At 41.8% G+C, this 27639-nt stretch overlaps 1 protein-coding gene and 1 long non-coding RNA gene across 2 annotated transcripts in view; both read left to right on the top strand.

Annotated features, from left to right (window-relative positions):
- LOC100938552 (immunoglobulin lambda-1 light chain) overlaps window positions 1–27639 on the top strand; it is a 69697-nt gene that overhangs the window by 8398 nt on the left and 33660 nt on the right.
- Window positions 374–27408, top strand: LOC129052699 (uncharacterized). The gene is made up of 3 exons (XR_008517819.2): window positions 374–813; window positions 20057–20197; window positions 27132–27408. It is a non-coding gene; the product is annotated as an uncharacterized LOC129052699 (long non-coding RNA).

The following is a 27639-nucleotide window of genomic DNA, read 5'->3' as shown; positions in this document are numbered from 1 at the left end:
CTCGGTCGCCGCCACCTACCACAGCGAAGCGAGGCAATAGGAGAGCCACAGTGCCGCGCGCTCCAGCCTCCAGCCCCCAGCCTCCAGCGTGTAGTAGGCGGCTTCCTAAGCTAGCACAGAACAGCTGGGAAAACATATGCAGAAAAGCCTGGAGTGGTCTGACTGCCCACCTCAGCATGCTTTATATAGTGAGGTTAGGCAATGGGGTTCCTGCACTGCATGTTCTGATTGGATGAGAGAAAACACCTAGGCCTACTCTGATTGGACTTTATTATGATGTTCTGATTGGATGAAAGCAAGTATTAGAACAACCAATCGGAGCATGAAAATAAAGTCCAATCAGAGGAGGCCTAAAAGTTTTTTTCTCTCATCCAATCAGAAGATGTAGTGCAGGAAACCCTCACCCCCCCCCCCACCCCCGCCCCCCGCCCATTGCCTAACCTCAGTATATAAAGCGTGCTGAGGTGGGTAGTCAGGCCACTTGAGGCTTTTCTGCGTATTGCTACTCAGCTGTTCCATGCTAGCTTAGGAAGCCAACTACTACATGCTGGAGGCTGGAGGCCGGGGGCTGGAGCGCGCGGCACTGTGGCTCTGCTCTGGCCTCGCCTTGCTGTGGTAGGTGGTGGCGCCGAGACCTCAGCGCTGCCGGAGTGGTAGGAGGGCCACCGGCAGCGGGAGCTGCTGCTGTCCGGCTAGAGGTCAAGGAGATGGGAGAGCTACGTGCCCCCCGCGTCGGAGGCTGGAGCCTGTGACATCGCACCTCTCCTCGCTGCGGTTGGTGGCGGCTACGGAGACGGCAGCGCAGCTGAAGTGGTAGGAGGGGAGAAAATAGTTTTGGGGTAGATGGAGGGGTAAAAAGGGTGGTGAGTGCCAAAGGGAAAAAAGGATGGTGAGCAGAAGGCGTTGCAGACAGAGGATGCGGAAAAAATGGTGGGAAAATAAGTTTTTAGGTAGATGGAGCGGGGGAAAAGAGGGTGGTGAGGAGCAGGAGTTGGGGAGACGTCTTTGGGAAAAGACACGGGAAAATGTATTTGGGTTGATGGAGGAGCAAAAGAGGGTGATGAGAGCACGAGGCGGGAAAGAGGGTGGCTGGCCAGGGAGAGGGGAAAAGATGGTGGGGAAAAGGGTGGTTGGGTGGGAGAGTAGAGAGGGCTTTGCGAAAAGATGGTGGGGGAAAAATGGTGGGGAAGAAGTTTTGGAGTAGATGGAGAAAGAAGAAAGGGTGGCGAGAGGGAGGGGACCCAAGGCAATCGGGAAGAGAAGGTGGGAAAATGGTGGGGGATAAAGGTTTTGAGTAGATCGTTTTCGGATTTTTAAATTAGATTATTTGTATTTTTGCTTTTGAGTAGTCTTGTTTTCTATATTTTGTGTATTAACGGCTTGCCTGATGCATAGTTTGCAAATACTTTCTTCCATTCTCTGGATTGTTTTTTCATTCTTCTGATTGCTTCTTCTGTTTTGCAGAAGCTTTTAAGTTTAATGTAATTCCATTTGTTTATTTTTGCTTTTGTTGCTCGTACTTTTGATGTCTATTTGAAAATTATTTGTCCTAACCAATTTCAGTAAGCATTTATCCTGTGTTTTCTTCTCTGGTAGTTTCATAGTTTCAGGTCCTTTAAATCTTTATTTTGAGTTGATTTTTGTATGTGATAACGGTCTAGATTTATTCTTCTACATGTGGGTGTTGGGTATTTCCTAACAATTTATTGAAGAGATTGTCCTTCCGGAAAGTGTGTTCTTGATGCCTAGGTTAAAAATGAGTTGACTGTAAATGCGTGAATTTATTTCTGAGTTCTATATTCTGTTTCATTTGTTTATGTCTGTGTGTCATTTGTCTGTTGCTGTCTCTCGCCTGCCCCTTTTGTTGACAGTACCATGCCGTTTTAATATTATAGTATAGATTTGTAGTTACTGTGGATTTATAGTATATTTTGTAGTGTATTTTGAAATCAGGTAGTGTGATGCCTCCAGCTTTTCTTTTTATTCAAGATTCTTTTGTCTATCTGAGGTGTTTTCCATGTGAATTTTAGAATAGTTTTTTTTCTATTTTTATGAAGAAAGCTGTTGTAATTTAACGTGAATTGCATTGATTCTGTAGATCACATTGAGTGATAGAGATATTTTAACAATACTCTTCTAGTGCGTGGACGTGGAATATCTTTCCATTTACTTGTGTCTGCTTTAATATCTTTGATCTATGTTTTATAGTTTTCATTGTAGGATCTTTCACCTTTTTGGTTGAGTTTATCCCTAGGTATCATTTTTTTTTTTGACGGGGTGGGTAGTTACTGTAATGAAACAGCTTTCTTGATTTGTTTCTTATGTGTTTCACTATTGGTGTATGTGTGTGCTACTAATTCTTGCATATTGATATTGTATCTTGCAACTTTACTAAATTTATTTCTAGTAGGATTTTTTGTGGAATCTTTAGGGTTCTCTATGTATATATGATCATGTCACCTGCAAACAGAGACAATTTGACTTTTTTTTTTCCAATTTGGATGGCTTTTATTGCATTCTCCTGTCTTTAATTGCTCTAACTAGGACTTGCAGTACCATGATGAATAAAAGTGGTAAAAGTAGCCACACTTGTTCAAGATATTAGGGGAAGAGTTTTTAAGTTTTCCCCATTGATTACGAATGTTAGCTGTGGGTTTGTCATGTATGGCTTTATTGTGCTATGTTCCTTCTGTACTCATTTTGAGTTTTTATCATGAAGGAATGTTGAATTTTATTTTTTTCAGCATCTACTGAAACGATTATATGGTTTTTGTCCTTGATTTGCTGAATGTGCTGTATGATATTTATTTTTGTTTATTGAATCATTCTCATATTCCTCCGATGAATCCCCAAGTATTTTGTTGAGGATTTTTTGCATCTGCGTTCATCAGGGATTTTTGCCTGTGGTTTTCTTTCTGTGTTGTGTACTGGTCTGGTTTTTGTAGCAGGGTAATGCTGACCTCATAGAACAAGTTTGGAAGTACTCCCTCTTCATTTTTCGGGGAATATTTTGAGTAAAATTGGTATTACCTCTTTTAAAAATGTTTGGTAGAATTTAGTAAAACCATAATTCTGTTTTTCTTTGATGGGAGATTGTTATTACTGCTTTAATTGCATTATTTTATTAGTCTGTTCAAGTCTGTTATTTCTTATTCTAGCTTGTGAAATTGCTGTGTTTTCAGAGATTTATTCATATTTCCTAGATTTTCAATTTGTATGTAGATGTTTGTGTTTCTGTTATCAATTGTAATGTCTCCTTTTTCTTCTATGATTTTACTGCAGTTTTGTTTTTCCTAGTCTTATTATAGCTTGTCAATTTTGATTTTTCAAAAAAACTCCAGCTCTTTGTTCGTCTTTGTAATTTTTTTTAGTTTCTATTTTTAAAATTTCTTCTCCATCTGATTTATTTCTTTCTACTATAGCATTTGATTTTTCTTGCTTTTCTCATTACTTGAAGTGTACTATCAGGTTGGCTATTTGAGATCTTTCTACTTTTCTGATTAGGCATTTATAGCTATGCACTTTGCCTCTTACAACAGCTTTTGCCACATCCCACAGGTTTTGTTATGTTGTGTTTCTATTCCTGTTTCAATTAATTTTTAATTTCCCTTATTCGTTTCAATGAATTTTTAATTTTTTCATTTATTCATTGTTCGTGAACATGTATTTTAGTTTTCATATATTTGTACAGTTTTTAAAGTTCCTGCTGTTACTGATTTCTAGTAGTATTCCACTGTGATCAGAAAAGATACTTGATGTGATTTCAGTTTTTAAAAATGTGCTGTTCCTTGCTTTTTGGCCTAACACATAGTCTATCCTGGAGAATAATCCATGTGCTACTGAGTAGAATGTGCATTGTGCAGTCGTGGAGTTGTGCAAAGCTGTGTAAATTTCTGTTAGGTCCATTCGGTATGGAGTACAGCTTAACTGATGATTTTTTGTTGTCTAGATGATTTGTCCATTGACGACAGTGGGGTGTTGAGGTGGGTTGTCTACTATTATTATTGATTTTTTTTTTTGAGACGGGAGTTTCACTCTTGTTGCCCAGGCTGGAATGCAATGGTGCAATCTCAGCTCACTGCAACCTCCGCCTCCTGGGTTCAAGCAATTCTCCTGCCTCAGCCTCCTGAGTAACTGGGATTACAGGCATGTGCCACCACGCCCTGCTAATTTTTTGTATTTTTAGTAGAGACTGGGTTTCTCCATGTTGGTCAGGCTGGTCTCGAACTCCCTCAGGTGATCCACCCGCGTCGACCTCCCAAAGTGCTGGGATTACAGGCGTGAGCCACCGCGCCCGGCGGGAATCTGAAAAAGTTTAATACGTGGAAGCGCAGGGTAGGATGGTGGTTACCAGGGACAGGGAGGTGGGAGAAAAGGGGATCTGTCGGCCCAAGAGTACAAAGTTGCAGTTATGTGATTATAGTTACTAATACTGTATACCGGAAATTTGTGAAGAGAGTATATTTCAGGTGCTGTCATCTAACTATATGAGAAGATAGATGAGTTCATTAGTTTGACTGTAGTAATTATTGAACTGTGTATATATATGTATATACAAATACATATAAAGATTTTCACTATGAATCAAAACAAGTTGTCCACTTAAATATATTCGATTTTATTTTAAAAATAAAAATATGAAAGAAAAAAAGCATGCATATAGTCTTAAACTCAATTACTGATATAAATAAGTGCACTGCTAATCAGAACAGTGAATTAAACGTCAGTTATATTTGTTTGTTTATATTGTAACCTTTCCTTTTATTTTCATATGTTTTGTATTTATAATTATGCAACTATTTAATGAGTTCACAATGCAACTGTATATTAAATATCCTCAACATATTTTAGAAGTGATGAATGTTGCAAGTTTTAGATCATAGTCACTGTAAGAATGTTCCCTTGGGAAGTGTTATTTTCTGTTGGTTTGTATTTTAAAACATTCACCACTACCAAGAGAGAGCCTGGGTTTTTCTAATCTTTAACCACCATTAATAATGTTATGATGAATGCCTCTGAGCATATATCACTATGGGCAATTAAGCATACTTCTGACAGCTTCTCAGATTTGGAATTGCTGATCCAAATTCAATGAACTTGTTAAAATATAACAATTTTTCACCCTCAGATATGCTGTTAAAAGTCGTATTTTCATTAATTTTATGTAATAGTACCAGTACCAATTTTCCCACACTTCACACTACAATTAGATACTATAAATTTCATTAATTTTTTTCTATATTACAGGCAATAAAATCATGTCATTGCTCTTTCAATTTGAAGTTTCTGATTACTGTAATTCCAAAAGTACCGTGTCGCATTTATTATATAGTTTATATCACATTTTGTGAACTCTACTTTCAGTCTCTTTTACAACAAAATGGAATATGTGTGGAAACAAAATTGGTTTTATACAAGAGTATGTTTTCCTTGCTGAAGATCTGTTTGAATTAGGCAAGAAAAAAGTCACATTCACCCAAACAGTACAATGTCTGTGTCCATTTCACAGTAGCAATACAATGTGAATAGAATCACACTCACATCTCCCATGACAAAACTAATGTTTTATGTACAACAATCATTCATTTTGCATTGAAAAATCATTTTTTTATTTTTTCAGCTACATGTGGTCAATTTATTTTTTTATGTTGCATAGCTTCCTATTGCATCTAGGAGTCTTTAATTTTTCAGTAGTTTTGGGTTACAGGTGGTTTTTGGTTATATGAGTAAGTTCTGTAATGATTGCTGAGATTTTAGTGCACCCGTACCTGAGTGGTGTACACGGCACCCAGTATATACTCTTTCATTCCTCACTCCCTCCTATCCTTCTCTCCGGGTCTCCAAAGACCACCAGGCCGCCTGTTCTCCTCCTCAGATCTCCTTCCTGCCACCTCTTCCCACTCCCGGGACTCAGCCCAGGTCACCTCGCTGATTCCTGCCCCCTTCCCAGCTGCAAGCATGGACGGCAGCATGAGAAGCCCAAGGCCTGGCACTTCTGGAGCCAGTTCCAGCCCTGCAGCCACACCCATGGGCTTTGGGAGTAGAGAGGCAGACCCAGCTCTGAGTTCCCTCAGAAGAAATGGGGTAAAGAGAAAGGCCTCGAGCACCACACATGGCAATGGGGCATGAACACCAGGGGGCCCCCCAGGCAGAGCACATCCATGATAACCGCGGGACCTGGCACGGGGAGGAACTCTGTTGGGTGGCACTTTTGCCTTTACTTTCCATCACATCCCTGGGGGACCATTTAAGCAGGGTTCTGCTGGACACAGGTCCAACAGGCCATCCTCCAGCTCATCCTTCTCCACGTCGGGCTTTTGAGCCCGTCATAAATTCCTTGCCTACAGTGAGGTCCAGAAGAGTTGTCTCTAGGTTTCTTCTAATATTTTTGTAGTTCCGTGTCTTACTTGGTTCAAGTCTTGGATCTATCTCGAGGTGATTTTTCTATATGCTGAGAGATAAGGGTCCAGGTTCATTCTTCTGCATGTGGCTATCCAACCTTCCCAGTACCATTCATTGAAGAGGGTGTCCTTTCCCCAGTGTGTTTCGGTCGGCTCTGTCAAAGATCAATTGGCTGTGAATATGTGTCTGTCTTTCTGGGTTCTCTCATCTGTCCCATTGATGTAAGTGTCTAGTTTTATGCTAGGACCATACTGTTTTTGTTACCATGCACTTGTCAAAAATTTTGTAGTTCTAATTTGCAGTGAAATGGGATGCCTCTAGTTTTGTTGTTTTTGCTGAGGATGACTTTGGGTCTTTGAGCTCTTTGAGCTCTTTTTTGGTTCTTTTTAATGAATTTTAGGACTTCCCAATTCTGTGAGTGATGACATTGGTGTTTTGGTGTAGGGGTCGTATTGAATCTCTAGACTGCTTCGGGCAGTATGGTCATTTTAATGCTATGAATTCCTTCCATGAGCATGAAATGATTGTCCATTTCTTTCTGTCCTCTTAAACATTTTCATCAGTATTTTGTAGTTTTCCTTGTAGAAATCTTTCACCTCCTTGGTAAAATTTCTTCTGTGGTATATTTTATTTCATTTTGTTGGTATCATAAATGGGATTGCCTTCTTAATTTCTTTCCCAACCAGACCATTATTGGTGTATAGAAATGCTGCTGTTTTTTGTGTGTATGTGTTGATTCTGTATCCTGCAAATGACTATATTATATCAAGTCTAGAAGTTTTCTGGTGGAGCCTTTATATGTTTCTAAATCCAAGATCACATCTTCCATCAGACAAGGATAATTTGATGTCCGCTTTTCCAGTGTGGATGCCTTTTCTCTTGCCTGATTGTGTGATGTCAAATAGGAGTGGTGAGAACGGACATCCTCGTCTTGTTCCTGTTTACGGAGAAAATTCTTTCAACTTTTCCCCATTCTGTAGTAGGTTAGCTGTGGCTTTGTCGTATACAGCTTTTATTATTTTCAGGTATTTGGGGGTTTTTTTTGTTGTTTCTTTATTTTTGTTTTTTGAGATGGAGTCTGGCTCCTGCCACCCAGGCTGGAGTGTAATAGCGTGATCTTGGCTCACTGCTACCTCCACAGTGTTCAAGTGATTCTCCTGCCTCAGCCTCCCGAGTAGCTGGGATTACAGGCACCCGCCACCATGCCCGGCTAATTTTCTGTATCTTTAGTAGAGACAGTGTTTCACCACGTTGGCCAGGCTGATCTCAAACGCCTGACCTCGTGATCCACCCACCTCGGCCTCCCAAAGTGCTGGGATTACAGGGTGAGCCACTGCTTCTGGCCAAGAAACAGTTTTATACATTAATAGAGAAGTCTATCAACATTTAAAATGCATGTAAGGCTGGGCATGGTGGCTCACACCTGTAATCCTAGCACTTTGGGAGTTTGAGGCGGGAGGATTGCTTGAGTCTAGGAGTTCCAGACCAGGTTGGACAACATAGTAAGACCCCCCTCTCTACAAAATAATGTTAATAATAATAATAATAAAATTAGCCAGGCATGGTGGCACACACTTGTAGTCCCAGCTACTCAGGACGCTGAGGCGGGAGGATCACTTGAGCCCAAGAGTTCGTGGCTGTAGTGAGCTGTGATCATGCCCCTGAACTCCAGTCTGGGCAACAGAGTGAGACTTCTGTCTCAAAAATTTTCATTTTTATAAAGTAAAAAAATGCATGTAGTTTTAGCCAGGAGTAGTGGCTGATGCCTATAATGCCATCACTTTGGGAGTCTGAGGCAGGAAGAATTGCTTGAGCCCAGGAGTTGGAAGCTGCAGTGAGCTATGATTGTGTCACTGCACTCCTGGGAGACAGAGTGAGACCCCATCTTTATAAAAATAAATAACATAGAATAAAATGCATGTAGGTTTGTCTGGGTTGCAGTGGCTCACACCTGTAATCCCAGCACTTTGGGAGGCCGAGGCAGGCGGATCACGAGGTCAGGAGATCGAGACATCCTGGCTAACACAGTGAAACACCGTCTCTACTAAAAATACAAAAAGAAAATCAGCCGGGCGTGGCGGCCAGCGCCTGTAGTCCCAGTCCCAGCTACTCGGGCGGCTGAGGCAGGAGAATGGCGTGAACCCGGGAGGCGGAGCTTGCAGTGAGCTGAGATGGTGCCACTGCACTCCAGCCTGGGTGACAGAGCGAGACTCCGTCTCAAAAAATAATAATAAAATAAAGCATGTAGGTTTTAGCCTGGCAATTCTACTTCTAGAGTTTTTGTGTCATTATACTTCCACATGTGCAAAAGTATATGTGCACACTAAAATACTGCTTTTACCAGCAAAAGACTGGAAACATGACACATAAATTATGTGTTTATATATAAATACATATTTATGTGTATTTATATATTACATGTTCATAGAACAAATGGCAGTTTGATAGGTGATAAGTCCTATATATGAGATCAATTTTAACAAAAAGAGCAATATGTAGAATACACGTCCAGTCTCCTGCTAGATGTGTAGAAAGGTGTCCGCTTACACTCTGGTTCCTGTAGAGCCTGTTTTTGGGAAGGTGTTTCTGAGGCTTGTCACTGGGCGTCTGGAGGGAAGTGATGAAAGGGAAACATTTTCATTGAATATTAGATGCTCTTTCTGCATTTGGGATTCTATACTTTTTAAATAAAGAAATACAGAAGTTAATTGTAAAAATGTATATGGGAAGAGAGAGGCAGAGGGGGAGAGAGGGAAGACAGGGAGAGAAGGAACAGAGAGGGCGAGAGAATGAAGAGAGAGGGAAGGAAGAGAGAGGGGAGAGAAAGGGAGAGAGAGAAGAGAGATGGAAGAGACAGATGGGGACGGAGAGAAGAAGAGAGGAGGGAGAGAAAGGGAGAGGAAGAGAGAAAAAAGGAGAGGAGAGAGGGAGAGAAGGAATAGAGATATAGGAGAAGAGAAAGAGAGAGGGGAAAACAGAAAGAGACGGAGAGGGAGCAAGCTGGTCTGTGTCCCCAGGGAACCTGCAGCTTCATGGGACTGGCTGCAGGAACATGGGGTGGACAGGGAAGATGTGTGTTCAGCTTCCACCATTCTGAAGCCACAGTTCCTTGGGCAGGTCTCCGTTTCTCTGAGCCTTGGTGTCTGCATGTATGCATGGGCAAGGACTTCATGTCTAAAACACCAAAAGCAATGGCAACAAAAGCCAAAATTGACAAATGGGATCTAATTAAACTCAAGAGCTTCTGCACAGCAAAAGAAACTACCATCAGAGTGAACAGGCAACCTACAAAGTGGGAGAAAATTTTCGCAACCTACTCATCTGACAAAGGGCTAATATCCAGAATCTACAATGAACTCCAACAAATTTACAAGAAAAAAACAAACAACCCCATCAAAAAGTGGGCGAAGGACATGAACAGACACTTCTCAAAAGAAGACATTTATGCAGCCAAAAAACACATGAAAAAATGCTCACCGTCACTGGCCATCAGAGAAATGCAAATCAAAACCACAATGAGATACCATCTCACACCAGTTAGAATGGCAATCATTAAAAAGTCAGGAAACAACAGGTGCTGGAGAGGATGTGGAGAAATAGGAACACTATTACACTGTTGGCGGGACTGTAAACTAGTTCAACCCTTGTGGAAGTCAGTGTGGCGATTCCTCAGGGATCTAGAAGTAGAAATTCCATTCGACCCAGCCATTCCATTACTGGGTATATACCCAAAGGACTATAAATCATGCTGCTATAAAGACACGTGCACACGTATGTTTATTGCCGCATTATTCACAATAGCAAAGACTTGGAACCAACCCAAATGTCCAACAATGATAGACTGGATTAAGAAAATGTGGCACATATACACCATGGAATACTATGCAGCCATAAAAAATGATGAGTTCACGTCCTTTTTAGGGACATGGATGAAATTGGAAATCATCATTCTCAGTAAACTATCGCAAGAACAAAAAACCAAACACCGCATATTCTCACTCATAGGTGGGAATTGAACAATGAGAACACATGGACACAGGAAGGGGAACATCACACTGTGGGGACTGTTGTGGGGTGGGGGGAGGGGGGAGGGATAGCAATGGGAGATATACCTAATGCTAGATGACGGGTTGGTGGGTGCAGCGCACCAGCATGGCACATGTATACATATGTAACTTACCTGCACATTGCGCACATGTACCATAAAACCTAAAGTATAATAATAATAATAATAATAATAATAATAAAAGAAAAAAAAAGAAAAAAAAAATAAAATAAAATAAAATGGGCACAGTGACTTGGTAGGCTTGTAAGTTTCCAGTGGGAGGAGGGGTGTGAAAGGGATTCATCAAATACAAGGCACCCAGAGCTTCCCGAGCCTCACCGAGAGCACAGGGTTTTGTGATTGTCTCCTTCAGAAAGAGCCACAGAGGAGAAGTTGCTGAGCCAGAAGATGATGAAATACTGGGCTAACTTTGCTCGAACCAGATAAGTAAACCTCCCGGTCTCCCCTGTGCCAAGATCTGGGGTGTGAGAAGGAAAATCTCATACCGGTTTCTGCTCTCTTTTCCAAGAATCCTAATGGGGATGACCTGCTTCTGTGGCCAACCTATAATCTGTCCGAGCAGTACCTGCAGCTGGACTTGAACATGAGCCTCGGACAGAGACTCAAAGAACCACAGGTGGAGTTTTGGACCAGCACTGTCCCCCTGATCCTGTCTGCCTCCAACACACTCCACAGTCCTCTTTCCTCCTTAACCTTCCTCTCTCTCCTCCAGCCTTTTTTTTTTTTTCTCTTGTGCTCCTTGAGAAGTTATTTTTCTGTGATTTTGGTTTCCCTTCTCCTCGTGCAATTTTTCCCACAATCATTAGCTTTTTTCCGAGTTCAGCTGCTTTCTACGGGGATCTTTGCAAAACAAGCTGCTTTCGCTAATATTTTACGGACTTAGGAATGATCCTTATGGAATTCTTTACAACATCAAAAAATGCAATTTGTCTTGGAAGGCAACAAGATTTTTTCAATAAATTGGAGGAGAGCTGGCCTATTGTCATAATAATGGTTTTGTAACTCATGAAATATAATCAGAATGTAAAATATGTATAAGGGGGCAGAATTTAATTCTGTGCTGATAACACTTGCCCTGCCCCCAGCAGCCACTTTCTATCAGAGAAGGTGTCGCTGTACGTTACCCAAAATGCGAGTCCCCCCAACCCCAACCCGTAGGGGCTTCAGCTACATGCCAAGTATGGATGTCTTGTATGTCATGGGTTTGAGCTGGGTCTCTTCTCTGTCTCAGAGAGATGGGTGGGTGACTGGGTATCCTCAGCCATGGAAAGCTGACATCATCCAAAATCAAAAACCTAGAAGTCAAATTCCAGGCATCAACGATCAGATCAGCAATGCCAAGAAGAAATGAAGCTTCCCTGATGGGGTCGAGATGAATGGAAAGCTGACATCATCCAAAATCAAAAACCTAGAAGTCAAATTCCAGGCATCAACGATCAGATCAGCAATGCCAAGAAGAAATGAAGCTTCCCTAATGGGGTCGAGATGAATCTATTAATTCAATAAATCTACATTGGCTGGGCGTGGTGGCTCATGGCTGTAATCCCAGCACTTTGGGAGTCAGAGGCGGATGGATCAGAAAAAAAAGAAAAAGGAAAAAAGAAATTGGCTCATAGGACTGTTATGTCTGACAAGGACAAAATCTCATGGACAGGCTGAAAGCTGGAAATTGAGGTAAGAGTTGAGTTGCAGTCCTGAGCCTGTATTCAGCAAGGCGGGACTTCAGGAATCCTGTGTTTGCTCTAAACACTTTCTACTCATTAACAAGGCCCACCACGTTGTGATGAATAATCTGCTTATACAAAGTCTACCAAGTTACAAATGTGAGTCACATCTGAACAGTATCTTCACATCAACCTCTATGCTGGCACTGGACAAAATCAACGCAACACCACATCCTAGTCAATCTGACACTTAAAATTTACCATCATTTAAGCCAACAAGGAGATAAAAAGGAATACTTTCTTAAAAACAATCAAACACCAAAACAGAAAAAGGAAAAACAATGAACATATCTCACAAATACACAATAGAGAGCAAGAAGGTATATTTCAATAGAATGATATTACTAATCATGTTAATTGTAAGTGGTCTAAATACAACAACAAGTCAGATATCGTCATACTGAAATTAACAGCAAGACTCAACTATATATGCTGCATAGAAAAACTATATATGCTGCATAGTGCTTTAAATTTTGAAAGCACTAGAATCCATGTAAAAATCAAAAGACGATCCTCCCCGCAAACACACATACACCTACCCACAGTGTGCCCCACAAAGCAGGACAAAGAATTGACAGTGAACTCTGAACCAGTTAAGACACAAGTATCAGATTTCCCAAAACTCCTTTCTCTACAGCCTGTAAGACCTAGGTCCTCGTGCCAGAACTGAAGAAAAGTGAGGCACACAAATGTTAAAGTGAATAAGGGAGACCCTCAAGGGGACAGAGGAAAGAGAATGAGGGAATGGAAGCCACAGTGGCCTCACATGCATAGTGACAGTTCCTGCCTGAGGGTGGTGTTTGATACATTACTGAGGAGTTGGTGTCCATGTTCATGGTGCACATAGGTGTGTAGTTTTTCTGTCGTATATTTGTCTGGCTTTGGTATCAGAGTAAGGCAGACCTCAAAGGGAAAATAGGAAAATGTTCCCTCCTTGTATGTCTTCTGAAGGGGTTCATGTAGAATTGGTGTCTTTTCTTCCATAAAAATTTGATAGAGTTTACCAGTGAAGCCACTTGGAACTGGGTGGGCTTTTTTGGCAGGAAGATTTAATAGTTAATTCAGTATCTTTATGTGTTATAGATCTATTCAGCTTTCCTACTAAGGAGTGAGTTTTGAGAATTTTTTTTGTTTCCAGGCGTTTGTCCACTTCATTTGAGTCATCTATACTTTTGGCGTTGATTGTTTGTACTGTTTTCTATAGCCATACTTGGATAAGGTTGGTAGTGATGCCACTCTTTCAGTCATGTTTTTGGTAATTTATGTCTTCTTTTTTTCTTTTCTTGATAAATCTACCTAAAGTTAAAATCTATTGATTTTATTTACTTTTTTGAAAAGTCAATTTTTTGAGGTTTTCTATTGTTTTCCTGTTTTCTATTTCATTGATATTTGGCTCTGATTTATATTAGTACCTTTTCTTTATTTACATTGAATTTCAGTGCTCTCCTTTTCCTTAGGTTTATGAGGTGGAACTTAGATTAATTTGATCTTGCTTCTTTCCAGTGCCAAGCATTTAATGCAATATATTTCTTCAAAACTACTTACCTCCATTTTAAAAATGTTGGTAGATTGTGTTTTTGTGTTTAAAAAGCTCAGTATTTTCTAATTTTGTTGTGATTTTTTTCTTTGACTTATGGATTATGTAGTAGTCTCTTATTTCCAAATAATTGAAGATTTACCACAGCTCATCAGGTATCAATTCCATTTAATTAGTTAATTCTGCATTAAATCACACTTTGCATGAGCTTAATCTTTTCAAAATTGTTAATCTTTTTGTGGCCTAGAATAGGAGCTGTCATGAAAAGTGTTCCCTGTGTGTTTGAAAAAGTGATGTTTATTCTGCTGCTGTGGGTGCAGTTTTCTACAAATTTAATTAGCCTAAGTTGGCTAACAGTTCAAATCTGTGTTCATACTGGTTTTCTGTGAATTTATTTTGTAGGTCTGTGGGAGAGCTATTGAAATGAACAACACTAATTGTAAAATTTCCCATTGCTTTCTTTGAGAGAGGAAATTTTCCAATCATGGTTTTTATGCTTTATTCTCCAGACAAAAGGTCTTCCATGAATTTTCAATACTAATCAAGGAAAAAAGGCAGAGCTAAAGCCACACTTATGGATACCACGGGATGTCACAGACATTTTTTTTTTAAATCATAAATCTGGCTAAAATATCGACAAACAAATTTGAAGACATACATATTGAATAAAACATGAAAATTAAAAGAAAGATAATTGCATATATACAACATTGCTACCACAGCGCCTGACTCATGGGAAAGGGACAAAAAATATTACCAATTTAATTGCATTTACTTACACATTAAACAAATATGAATTTAAACCAATTCACTGAACCAACTCATATACTGTTTAGGTGATGGAGATGTATCGGTGCACAAAAAAGACAAGAATACCTGCTCTCAGTGTGGTATCATGGAAGATGGTGGAGTAGGAAGCTCCAGCAAATGTTCCCTCCTGTGAAATAACTTGAAGTGGCAAGAGTCATCAAATTAACTCTCATAAAACAATAGAAACTTGTCCCACATTTGCAGTATTCAGGGATGTGCCGATGAAGAGAGAGACATAAAATAATACCTGTCAGGCCAATTTCTAGTCATGGAAATAATGGAGCAGAAACTTCATGGATCACTTTGACAAGGAAGCTGGTCCTTGCAAAAAATTTTGCAAAAGTCGCTCCACAAATAACTGCACCTTTCAGCAGCAACATCAGGCAAGGAGGAGAAGGGGAACAATCTGATTTTGAGAGTTATAACATCACAACATCTGAAATACCCAGATCTCAAGAAAAATTTACAAAGCAGACAAAGTAACAAGAAAGCACTCACAGGGAAGAAATAAATCAACTGTATGCATTCATGTGGAAGCACAGGCATTGCACGTGCTACACAAATACTTAAGATGAACTGCCTGTATACGGTCAGAAAGCAAAAGGACTCCTGGAAACAGAACTAAAGGAAAGCAGGGAAATGATGTTTGAACAAGCATGAAATATCAATAATGACAAATATAAAGGAACCAAGCAGAAACACTGAAACTGAAAAGTTCAATAGCTGAAATCAAAATCTCACCAGAGGAGTTCAGCAGCAGTTTGGGCAGACAGAACGAGAATCAGTGAACTTGAAGATACATCATTGAAATTACACAGGATGAGCATAAATTAAACAAAAGAATAAATGAACAGAGCCTAAGAGACATATGAGACAACATCAAGCATATCAATATTGCCTTGTGGGAGTTTCAGAAGAAGAGAAAGGAAAGGAAAAATAAAATATGTAAAGAAAAATAGCCCAAAACTTCTAAATTTGATGAAAGATTAGAATCTGTACTTTCAAGGAGCTCAGGGAACCCCAATCAAGTTAAACTGAAATCCACAGTGAGACACATTATGATCAAATCATCAAAAGTCACATACAAAAGAAAATATAAAAGGCAGCAAGAGAAAAGAGACTCATCACAAACAGTAGATTCCCATTAAGCCATTAAGAGCAACATTTGATCTTTCATCAGGAACCATGCAGCGCAAAAGGCAGTGAGATGATTAGATTAAAAGTGATTAAAGAGAAACCATTACCTTCCAATTCTATATTTATCGGAACAATTCTTCTAAAATAAAGGATAGAACAACATATATACAGAGAAACAAAAGTTAGTAGACCTGGTAGACTTACCCTACAAGAAACACTACAGGAAGTTTTTAAGGCTCAGAAGGACACTAGATAAGTTGAAGACATATGAGGGTTTAAATATCTCTGTAAATGTAAACAGCTGGTATTTGGAATCTAAATTCTCTGCATATTTCCTAAATGATTTAAGAGAGATGAAAAAATTTAATAGTTATAAAACCACGTAAATGGGCACAAAATGTATAAAGATGTTATTTGTGACAACAACAAAAAGAAGGCAAGGGAATGGACTCAGACAGGAGGAGAAGAGTTAATGGATGCTGGTGACACGAAGTGGGTAGCAGTTCCAGCTGTTTTAAGATGTTAGCTGTTATTCTTATGATACCACTAAGGAAATAAATTGAAAACATGAAGGAAAAAATGAAGAGAAATTCAAAATAGAACTCTGGGAAAAATCACTAAATGATAAGGGAACCAATTATTGGGATAATTTAGGAACAGAACAAAAAGATAAAAGACATACAGAAAACAAATAGCAACATGCCAGAAGGTCTTCCTCATCAGAGCTTGCTTTAAATGTTAATGGATTACATTTCTCAAGGCAAAAATGACAGAATTATATTTTTAAAAAATTTAAACATGATCCTTTTATATGCTTTTCATAGGGAATCACTTAAGACCCAAAGACAAAAATAGGTTGAAAGAGAAAACAGTGAAAATGTGAATAGTAAAAAAAGAGAGTTGGGGTAGCTAATATAATTTCAGACAATATAGACTTTAAGTTAAAAATGCTTAGAAAAGACAAAGAAGAGTGTTATAATTGATAAAGTAATCAATTAATCAAGAAGATATAATAATTATACCCATATCTGCACCAAGAGATAGCTCTTTAAAAAAATACATGAAGACCGATTTGAACAAAAAAATGTAGATCTGTAATAAGTTGGAGATGTCAATTCCCCACTTTTAATAATGAATTAGACCATCTAGGCCGACTGCAATGGCTCAGGCCTGTAATTCCGGCACTCTGGGAGGCCGAGGTGGGCAGATCACTTGAGGCCAGGAATTTGAGACAAGCCTGGCCAACATGGCAAAACCCCATCTCTAATAAAAAAAAAAAATACAAAAATTAGCTGGGCATGGTGGTGGACATCCGTAATCCCAACCACTCTACTGGCTGGGGCAGGAGAATTGCTTGAAACCCAGGAGGTGAAGGTTGCTATGAGTGATGATGTCACCACTGCACTCCAGCCTGAGAGACAGAGACTCTTGTCTTGAAAAATAAATAAATAAATAAAAATTTAAAAATAGACCATTTAGAGAGAATAGAAAATAGAGAATTTGAACAAATACTATAAACCATTAGACCTGCCACACATGTAGAAGACACTCCACAAAACAACAGCATATCATAGTCTTCTCAAGTGTACATGCAACATTCTCCAGACTGAACCCTATTTTTGGCCGTAAAACAATTCTCAATTTTTTTTTAAATTGAAATCATGCAGGGAATCATCTAAAACCACCATGGAATGAAGCAAGTGTAGGGGAGGACAAATATTTTTTTCTTCTATTCGACTTAGGTTTATTAGCTAGAGACTCCTATATCCAAAGGAAAGGAAAAGTTAAACCTGTTTTTTGTTTGTTTGTTTGTTTGTTTTTTTGAGACGGAGTCTTGCTCTGTCGCCCAGGCTGGAGTGCAGTGGTGCGATCTCGGCTCACTGCAAGCTCCGCCTCCTGGGTTCATGCCATTCTTCTGCCGCAGCCTCCTGAGTAGCTGGGACTACAGGCTCCTGCCACCACGCCCGGCTAATTTTTTGTATTTTTAGTAGAGACGGGGTTTCACCATGTTAGCCAGGATGGTCTCGATCTCCTGACCTCATGATCCGCCCACCTCTGCTTCCCAAAGTGCTGGGATTACAGGCATGAGCCACCACGCCAGGCCAACCTGTGTATTTTTTATTTTGGTTAGGTGAATAGAAGACAGTGTGGAGAAATAACGATATATGAGAAAGAGTCTGCAGTGAGTGTAGTAAGCTGGGGAAACCTAGCTCAGCCTGTGTGCTCGATTCTTCTCAGCACTTCTCTGTTTTGGAGACAAGGGTGCTCCTTTCTTCCCAGCTCTGATTAACAACCCAAATTTACAACTCATGGAACAAGAAAGAGAAAAGAAAACTTAAACCAAAGTCCACAAAAGGAAGGAAATCATAATTAGAAGAGAGATCAAAAAAATAGAGAAGAGAAAAACTAAATAGTATCAATGGAATGAGAAGCTGGTATTTTAAAAATAGCAACAAATTGACAACTGTTAGGTAGACTGAGTAAGATCATAAAAGAGAAGACAGAACTAAAATCAGAAATTTGGGAAAAAACTACAAACCTTATGGAAATTTAGATTATTATAGGAAAACACATAAGCAATTGTATGCCAAATCTTAGGAGATAGGGACAAATTCATAGTAAAACACAATCACCAATCTGACCCAATAAGAAATAGAAAGAAATTAACAGAAGCATAGAAAATAAGGAAATTAAACCAGTAATGGAAACTTCCCAAAAAAAGAAAAGCTCAAATCCAGATGCCCTCTCTGGTCATTCTGATAATGCCTAAAAGAGGAAATAATACCAATAATACTCAATCTCTTCCCACAATAGATTAGGAGGAAGCACTTTCTAGCAGTTAAGAGCCTAACGTTAGCCTGATACAAAAGGCAAACAAGAACAGCAAAACTAAAAACTAAAGGTTAATATTCCTTAAGAATAAGCATGCAAAAATCCTCAACAAAATAAAAACAAACCAAATCCAACCATAAGAGGAACACAGGATTTCAAGGATAGGTCTACATAAGACCATGAATCGATGTAATACATATTAACAGAGTGACAGAAAAAGCATATGATCATCTAAGTAGATGCAGAAAAAGCATTTGGCAAAATTCGCCACAGTTTCCTGATAAAAATTCTCAGCAAATTCAGAATAGAAGGAAACTTCCACAAACTGATAAAGGGACTTTATCCAAAGCCACGGTGTACATCACATTAAATGGTGGAAGAGTTAAAACTTCCCTGTTAAGATCAGGGACTAAACAAGGACTCCTGCCTTCACAACTACTATTTCACATTGTACAGAAGTTTTAGTCAAAGTGCTTAGGCAAAGAAAGAAATATTAGGTATCTAGGATGGAAATGGAGGTGTAAAATCATCCTTATTTGCACATGACAGGATTCTAAATGTACACTATCCCAAAGAATCTACAAAATAAACTAACAAAGGGAAGAAACACATTGAACAAAGTTTCAGGGTAGAAGAACAACTGCTGGTCTTGCCAAATTTTTCTCTGTTATCCTGGGCATTAGTTCTCTTGGCCTCAATTTTATCTTTACAACTGGGAGGCTTATACTGTGGTTAAGAAACTTTTCTTTTTAAAAAAAAATGCAAAGAAAACATGAAAGGGACTTATTAATTAAAGATGGAATAAGTGAATCTCAGAGAGTGGAGCCAGGTTGGTGGAGTCCTGTTCATCTCTGTAGGAAATCATGGAAGAAGCTCAGCAAAGGAAACATTTTATGGAATGCGGGAATGCATGTTCCCAGGTGTATTAGCGGGATATTCCTAATTTTCTTAAAACAACACGCAAGGATGTGTAGAAATGCTCCCACCACAAACTATGAATGGTGTGTGATGAAATAATAGTCACAGAAAAAGATGGCAAGGATGATGGTGATGATTTAAGTACACCACTAAGGTTTAGCCACAGGAACATCACGTTAGCAATTTCAATGCAGCTTTTTTCTTTTTTCTTTTCTTTTTTTTCTTTTTTTTTTTTTTTGAGACAGATTCTCACCTTGTTGTCTAGGCCGGAGTGCAGTGGCGTGATCTAGGCTCACCACAACCTCCACCTCCTGGGTTCAAGCAATTCTCTGCTTCAGCCTCCTAAGTAGCTGGGATTACAGGCACCCGCCACCATGCCCGGCTATGTTTTTTGTATTTTTAGTAGAGACGAGGTTTCATCATCTTGGCGAGGCTTGAACTCTTGACCTCGTGATCCATCTGCCTAAGCCTCCCAAAAGTGCTGGGATTACAGGCGTGAGCCACCACGCCTGGCTTCAGTGAAGCTTTTCTTATAGAGTGGGGGCATCAGTCTTAGTTCCTATAAATTTAGGAATTGAGGGCTCCTGTAGGGTTTCACTGCATTTCTCTGAACTTTTATGTTTATCACAGAAGAGCAACAGTTTATTCTGCATTCTCCAGTCTACAATCGAAAACCATGGACCAAATAACATTTCAGCCCAAGACACCATTATGGGAACTGCACCTGCCCCACCTTCCTGAAATGATAACACAGGATCTTTCTGTGCTGAGGTGAAGAGACCACAGTGGTTCACATAGACACAGAGTGAGGCCAAACTCCCTGGTCCCCACCTTCCCAGGTGACAGGTGCTGCGGGGTCACCTGTACGAGGGAAGCTCCTGGGCTGAGTCTCAACCACCAGCAGGGGGCAGCAGAGCTGCAGCCAGGGGCAGCCAGGACAGAGGCTGGGGCTGCCCAGGTGGCGCTTAAGAGGGAGGAAGCCCCGGGGGGTCCACAGGACCGTCCAAAGTCCATCCTATTGCTTCTGGCTACAGTGAGCATGTTCTGAGGGTGAGACTCACGCAGTGTCACTTCAGAACATTGACATGAGCCCAGGCACAGTGAGGGCCTCACCTGGGAAATGCAACTGGAAGAGCTGGGCCCAGGTGTAAGTCTGGGCAGCTCCCACAGGGCTGGGATTCCCAAGGAGACGTCCCGAGGTCGAGGTGCTCTAGGAGAGGGGCACAGTGTGAAGGGTACGGGGCTCCCAGGGCTCTAGTCCTTCTACCAGGACATCTGCCTGAGCCTCTTGTCAATCTCAGGGCCTCGTCCCTCCCTGTCCAGCAGTGTCCTAGGGAGCTGAGCCACCTCTCTTGGGCACTTCCAGAGATGCCTGACTCCTCTTCCCTTTGCCTCTCCTTCCAGCTCCAGGCGACTGTGACTCAGTGGGCAGCTCCTGTGCTCAGGGGAGTCTCAGGTGGGTGGCGTGGGACATTCAGGGCCCTGGTCCCTGGATGGGGCATCTCCAGCCTCCTGAGGAGACGCTCTCCAGAGGGACAGGGATTCTCACCTGCCTTAAGCCACAGCTCTGACCCCAGAGCTGTCCTTGTCTCATTGACAGGATCTTCCTGGGTAGAGGGACTGGGGACAACCCACCGTCCAGAGCTCATGGTCTGTGCACACACTGAGATCTTGGGACTCTGACAGAGAACAAGGAGCTTATAAAGTTGACTTCTCAGTCCGGCCTGGGTTTCTGGTACTTTTTCAAGTTTACGTAATTCATTGATGAGAAAAACAGTAAAGAATTGAAGAACTAAGAATGCCAATTTTTAGTGTATTTTGAGGGATGGGGATGTCATAGAAGGAGCAACTAGACGTTGGGATGCATCCACAAAAGCAGGTGGTTGTTTCCCAAGCAAACTGCCACATAGGAAAGACTACCAGTGATCCTAATGACTCAGAGCCACATGCTGATGAAATGACCAGGAGGGGACCGTGAGTTTGGAGAGCCCAGAGAGGACAAAGAAGAGGAAGATGATGGGTCCATGGTCCACCTGCTCTTGAGTCCGGTGTCATCAATGATCTCTCAGCAGGGCCCTGCTGAGCCTGGTCCAGGACAGAACACAGACCAGAGAGGTTTGGGACAGTGGCTCTGTGGCCAAACCCTGGGATGGTGACTGTGACCAGGGGCCTTGGAAGTTGAGGCTGATTTTCTGACGAGCGAAGCAGATGGAGGAACCTCTTCCTCCTTGGTCTCTTGTGCTGCCCCCACAGCTGCTTTGAGTGACATTCCTCAATGAGGAGTCCAAAAGGATGTGCATTTGCATAAACACCAAACACTCACTGCTCCAAAGGGCCTCAGAGAGAATAAGAGACACCTGGGGAGCCCAGATGTGCTGTGGGCTCAAGAGACAGAGCTCTAGGTATCTCACCATGGCTTGGACCCCTCTTCTGCTCCCCTTCCTCACTCTTTACACAGGTGCTGCCCCCAGGCCCTGCCCTAGGCTCAGCTCCCACTGAGCTGAGACTGCCCAGAACCCTGAGCTCACCCCAGGCACAGCCTCAGGGTGAGATCCTCTGGGAATAGATTCTTCATCTTAAACCCCCTCTCCTCCCCTCTTTCACAGGTTCCATGGCCTCCTATGAGCTGACACAGTAGTCATTGCTGTCAGTGTCTCTGAGACAGATGGCCAGGATAACCAATTGTGGAAATAGAGTGGAGAAAATTATGCTTATTTGTACCAGTTAAAGCCAGGCCAGACCACTGTGCTGGCGATATATACAGATCACTCCCAGTCCTCGGGGTCTCTTAGTGATCATCGGGGTCTAGATCAGACAGCCAACACAGTCACCCTGACCATCAGTGGGGCCCACCTGAGGATGAGGCTATTAATGTCAACTGAGTGACAGCAGTAGTACTCAATCCATGTTGACCCAGGCAGATGGGGAAGTGAGACAGACACAAACCCCTTCCCAAACTCTGTCTTCCTTTTCTTCCAGCCCCAGGAGGACTGTGGACAAAGCCATGAACAGGTCTGGCCCAGGTCACCTGGATCTGGCACTAGGCTGTCCTTCCCTCCAGCCCTCCAGTCAGGCTCTGGAGAGGGGAAGTCAGCAGTGAATTGTGGTCTTACAGAACAACTAAGACCTCTAGTCCAGCTGAGCAGAAGGTCAAGGGAGATGTAAATTTTTGTTAGCAGGTCATAAGGACCTTAATGAGTGGAGCCACTCCAACTCACTCCTTGATTCCTGGACCATGAATTTCGGCTGTGGGATGAACAGCACCCACATATTAGCTACTGACTGGCAAAATATACCCCATCCTGGAAGACATAGCCCCAATTGTACATGTCCTTGCCACCTCGCTGGCATAGTAAATGAGTCTTCTACCAGCCATTAAACCATTCATTTAAGCCGCATGTCTCAGAATGTTGAGAATGATAGCAAAACACTTGAATTCTGTGAGGACAGGCCCATGGCAGCCCTTCATTTGCTGTTAAATCAGTTCCTTTGTCAGAGTCTCCTGTGGAATACCGTCACGGTGACAGGCATTGTGTAGTTCAGGGATAATGGTTTTGGCAGAATCATTGCAGTCAAAGAAAGCAAATCCCTCTCTAGAGTAAATGTCGATTCTGCTACCAAAAAGAGCTCTTCCTGCCATGATGGAAGAGCTCTAATGAAATTTATCCTAGCCAGATGCTTTCCTGCTTCCTGCAGAGAAGTGCATCTTATAGGGATCCTCCTGCTGGTCTCTGCTGTTGGCAGATGGTCACTCAGCAGTGGCTACAGCCAGGTCAGCTCTGGTGAGTGGAAATCCACATTGGTGAGCCCATGGACAAGACTCACCACCTGTCACCATGGGTGCTGTGTTATTGAGCCCGCCGGGCAATGGCAGCAGTGGCTGGGGGAGGTTGCCTGATGTCCACAGAACAAGTCACCCTACCCATCTGATTAGCAAAATCGCTTTCTTCTCAGGTCAGACTTTGGTGATTATTTACATAGAAGAGAAATATCCTCACGCCACTGCCCACTGGGGGAGGTCTACCCACATCTTTTTTCCAAATATATTTGTGATGAATATTCTGATTGTATTTCTCTGAAGTCCCTGACCATCCAGCCAAACTATGAGCCACAGGGCATGAATCAGGAACCTCTGCCCATCTCTTTCCAGGTGGCATGAATTAGGTACACTGCCAACAATTCTGTCTTAAAGAGAATGCTCCTCTACCACAGCTGTTTAGAAGCACCCAGAGGTCAGGTGGAGTACTAACACTGTCCACACCAATGGTGGCTGCATGTCCTGCAGAAACCTCTGTGACCCCAGCCTGAGTGCCTCCTCTTAGGCAGCTGGTCCCAGGAAGCCCCTCAGAAGGCCCAGCCTGTGGGTGAGAGGATGGCCATGGGGTAGGGGTTGGGTCATTACTATTTGGCCACTTCTTCATAATACTTGTGCCTTGTGACCTGGCCCATCAGGTCTCAGGTTCAGCCCTGTCATGTGATGGCCCCAGTGTGAGGCCACTACTAACGGCCACCTGGGGCTGTGGGTGAGACCACACCCAGCTCATAGGCACCTCAGGTCTCGTGATGAGCTCCAGGGCCACAGTCATGCAGAGGCCCTGCTGAGGCCCAGGAGCTCTCACAGTCTTTCTCAAATGGAGCTTTCTGCTCATACAAGAAGATAAGAATGGGGAGGCTGCTCACCTACTTCTGGTTTGGGGCACTGGGACCACCCACACCACCCCCATAATCTTGTCTGATTATTCTGATTCCTTCCTTGCCTCAGCTGTGCATTATGGTAATGAAGCCACAGTGTCTTTGAAACAAAAATGCCACTACTTGGCCCCTGCCAACTGGGGAATCTTCTCAACCACAGTCTTGGTACTCAATTCAGGTTTCAGAATCACTATGAGAAATCTATTTTTATGAGAAGTGTAAAATTTTACTGTTTCCATTTGGGAAATCTTACAGAACAATTATGTGAAAATATTATTAAAGATAGTTTACCAAGAGTGGAAGATCTTTCATTAAACCACCCAGTAAATTGCTCACTGAATGGGCATGAAATTAAATCAGCAAATAAATACATTGCCCATTGTGACTACTCACAACGTCAACCAGTAATTCATTCAAAGTTTGAAAATATGTATGCCCTGTTTTTAAGCTATAGATGAGTTGCACCATGTAAGAGACACGGCGCCATCAGTATTTGGGGGATATTATATCTCAGGGACATTGACATCCACAAAGAAACACAGCATGGAAGGTTGAATGTGTGGTATAGGTATGTTTGAATCTCTTATACCTGTCAAAGAAGAATTTAAGATAGACATGAAAAAATAGTTTGTAACATGAGGGACAGTCCCCATCTGTATGATGTCAAAAGTCTGGATTTATTTGAATTATAAAACCAGAGGCAAATGCTTTTATTGATTCCTTCCAATGTGTAATGCATATGAGAACATTGGTGCTTAGATTTCTCCAAGCAGACACAATTAAAGTTATCATGGATGCAGTTGACGTCACTCGGTGTAGACCTATAAATGCTGACTCATCACCAGGGTAAGAAACTGCTGGGAGGAATAGATTACAATGAACGTAGCCATCCTGTGCTCCATACCACACTCGCTGGTGACTCACACAGGAGACTCACAAAGGTTTACAGTGTGCTAACTGTGATTCAAGATCTTCATGTAATGAAAGGAACACTTGGCAAAGTCAATAATTAAGCCCCCCAAAATGACATTTTGACTGATGTTTTTCTCTAGTATCCCACTGCATGGGAATAAACTAAATTTGAAGATCCAAGGAAAGAGAAAGTCTGTGACCTTTCGAGAGGAGTATGAGAGTTTATATAAAAATAGAAACTTTTCATAATACAAATTAATAGTAGTTTTATGCATTCTAACATGAATCAATATGCAGAATATTTTTATTCTAATTGACAGTATTGGGTAAATCAGGTACAAACACTAATAATTTTGGGAGAACACTTTGCGGTTATTGATAACTTTAGAGTTGTTTCCCAACTTACGCAATTCCTGTTGATGTCAACATTAATAGACTGCGTTGACACAAGGATTGGTGAATGCACTTCACTTGGGCAAATGTACTGTTTGAAACCAATATGCTTTTGCTTCCAAATCAATCAGTCCTTACAGAAAACATGAGCCAGTTTTGTCATTGTGCATGCATATATCTATGAAAGGGAAATGACACTTTGTTTCTTAATTATTGATCAAAAAGCTAAGTATTATTGCAACAACTTGGGTATGTAAATCTATTTAGCAACGGTAAATGCAGATGAAGTATTTTTTGTTGAGAGTTTAGTATATACAATGTGAGACATAGTATAAACATCTAGCACAGTTAGAATTTTAAGATTTAGTATGAAAACAATAATGGAATGTAGCTCATAAACAATTGTGTATTGATTTATATGTGGAAATGATTTTTTCAAAATATTTGGTTAAATAAATGTGTTATTAAAATTAATTTACTTTTTGTGGCCAGGTGCAGTGGCTCATGCCTGTAATCCTAGCTACTAGGGAGGCTAAGGCAGGAGAATCTCTTGTACCCAGGAGGTGGAGGTTGCAGTGAGCTAAGATCACGTCAGTGCACTCCAGCCTTGCCGACAGAGCGAGACTCCGTCTCAAATAAAGTAAAATTAATTTACATTAAAAAAATTTAAACTGACAACTACGAACTGAATATTCCAACAAGGTTCACATCGTATTGCTATTGGATAGCACAGTCTGGATTCCCTTCCGTTGAGGGGTGATTTTTCTTACCAGCAGGGGGAAGCAGTGCTACAGTGAGAAACTTCCTGGGAGAGGCTGGGGCTGCACAGGTGAATCCTAAGGAGACCAGCCCTGGAGGGAGTCAGTGGGTGTTCAAGGTCAATTCTTCAGACTGACAGGACAGTCCACTCTCTCCTCTCAGATGCAGCAACCATGTTCTGAGTGTCAAGCCTCAGGCCATGCCCAAGGAAACTGAGATACCAGGCAATGAGCCCTTAACTAGAAAATGCACCTGCAAGGTTCCTGCTTACATCTATGGGCTGCAGGAAGCAGAGCTCTGGGCGTGTCTCCACCCCTCTCTTCTTCACTCTCTGCACCGGTGTGGGTCCTGACCTCAGGCTCAGCCACCACAGGACCCTAAGCCTGGCCATGATCCTGAACTCAGCCCAGAAGTTGCTGAGAGTGAGCCCCACAAATTCCTGAACCTGCAGGCTCTGGAGTCTTCTAAAGTCTCAGCTGCACCCAACAGAGGTGGCCATGAGATACCTGTGCCCCCACCCGCTCCGGAAAGAGTTGAGCAGGCTACAGAACAGAGAGAAGCAGCAGGAACCAAGCCAGGCCCTGTAGAGTGCCAAAGCAGGCCGCTACCCCAATTCCCACAGATTCTCCAGCTCTAACCTGGGGCACAGCCTTGCTGAGCCCACCACCTGTAGGCTGATGGCCAGGCCATCATGGGGGATGGCAGTGTACCAGGTGAACACAGCGCTACTGCCAGCCTTACCCTTATGCCCCCTTCTTCCCTGCCCTGGTCAAGCCCTGACCCTCAAAGCACAGAATTCAAATTCAGGACATCTGGGTTAACTCCTGGATTTGCCATTGCTTTTCTCTATTGTCTTGAGCCACTCAGTCTTTCTGTCCTCAACTTAACTTTCTGAGAAGTGGGAAAGTGTACACTAACTTTAAGGTTTTTTTCTAATTAAATAATACAGATAAGAAAAATGGCCCTATAAATTAAAGAGAAACTTGAGAGGCATCTGAACGAGTGGCAGAGTTCTTAGAATCGTGTTCTTCATCAGAAAGAATCCAGGAAAGAGGCTCAGCCAAGAGTATGTTTTCTGCTTGATGGGAATGAGCTTCCCTGGTCAGAATAAACAGGAGATTCCACTTTTCATCAAAAATCCAGACCAGGTTATTGTAGAAATTCTCCCACCAGAAACACCAAACCTTTGTGATAAAATAATTAAAATAGAGATGATGATGATGATGGTAATGGCAATGATGGTAATAGTGATGGTGGGTGGTGATGGAGGTGGTAATGGCGGTGGTGGTGATGGAGGTGGTGATGGCGGTGATGGAGGTGGTGGTGATGGAGGTGGTAATGGCAGTGGTGGTGGTGGTGATGGAGGTGGTGGTGATGGTGGTGATGGTGGTGATGGCGGTGGTGATGGTGGTGATGGAGGAGGTGGTGATGGCAGTGGTGATGGTGATAGAGATGGT

This window comes from Pongo abelii, chromosome 23 (assembly GCF_028885655.2).
Source record: "Pongo abelii isolate AG06213 chromosome 23, NHGRI_mPonAbe1-v2.0_pri, whole genome shotgun sequence".
Taxonomy (NCBI): domain Eukaryota; kingdom Metazoa; phylum Chordata; class Mammalia; order Primates; family Hominidae; genus Pongo; species Pongo abelii.
This window is presented reverse-complemented; position numbering and strand designations above follow the sequence as displayed.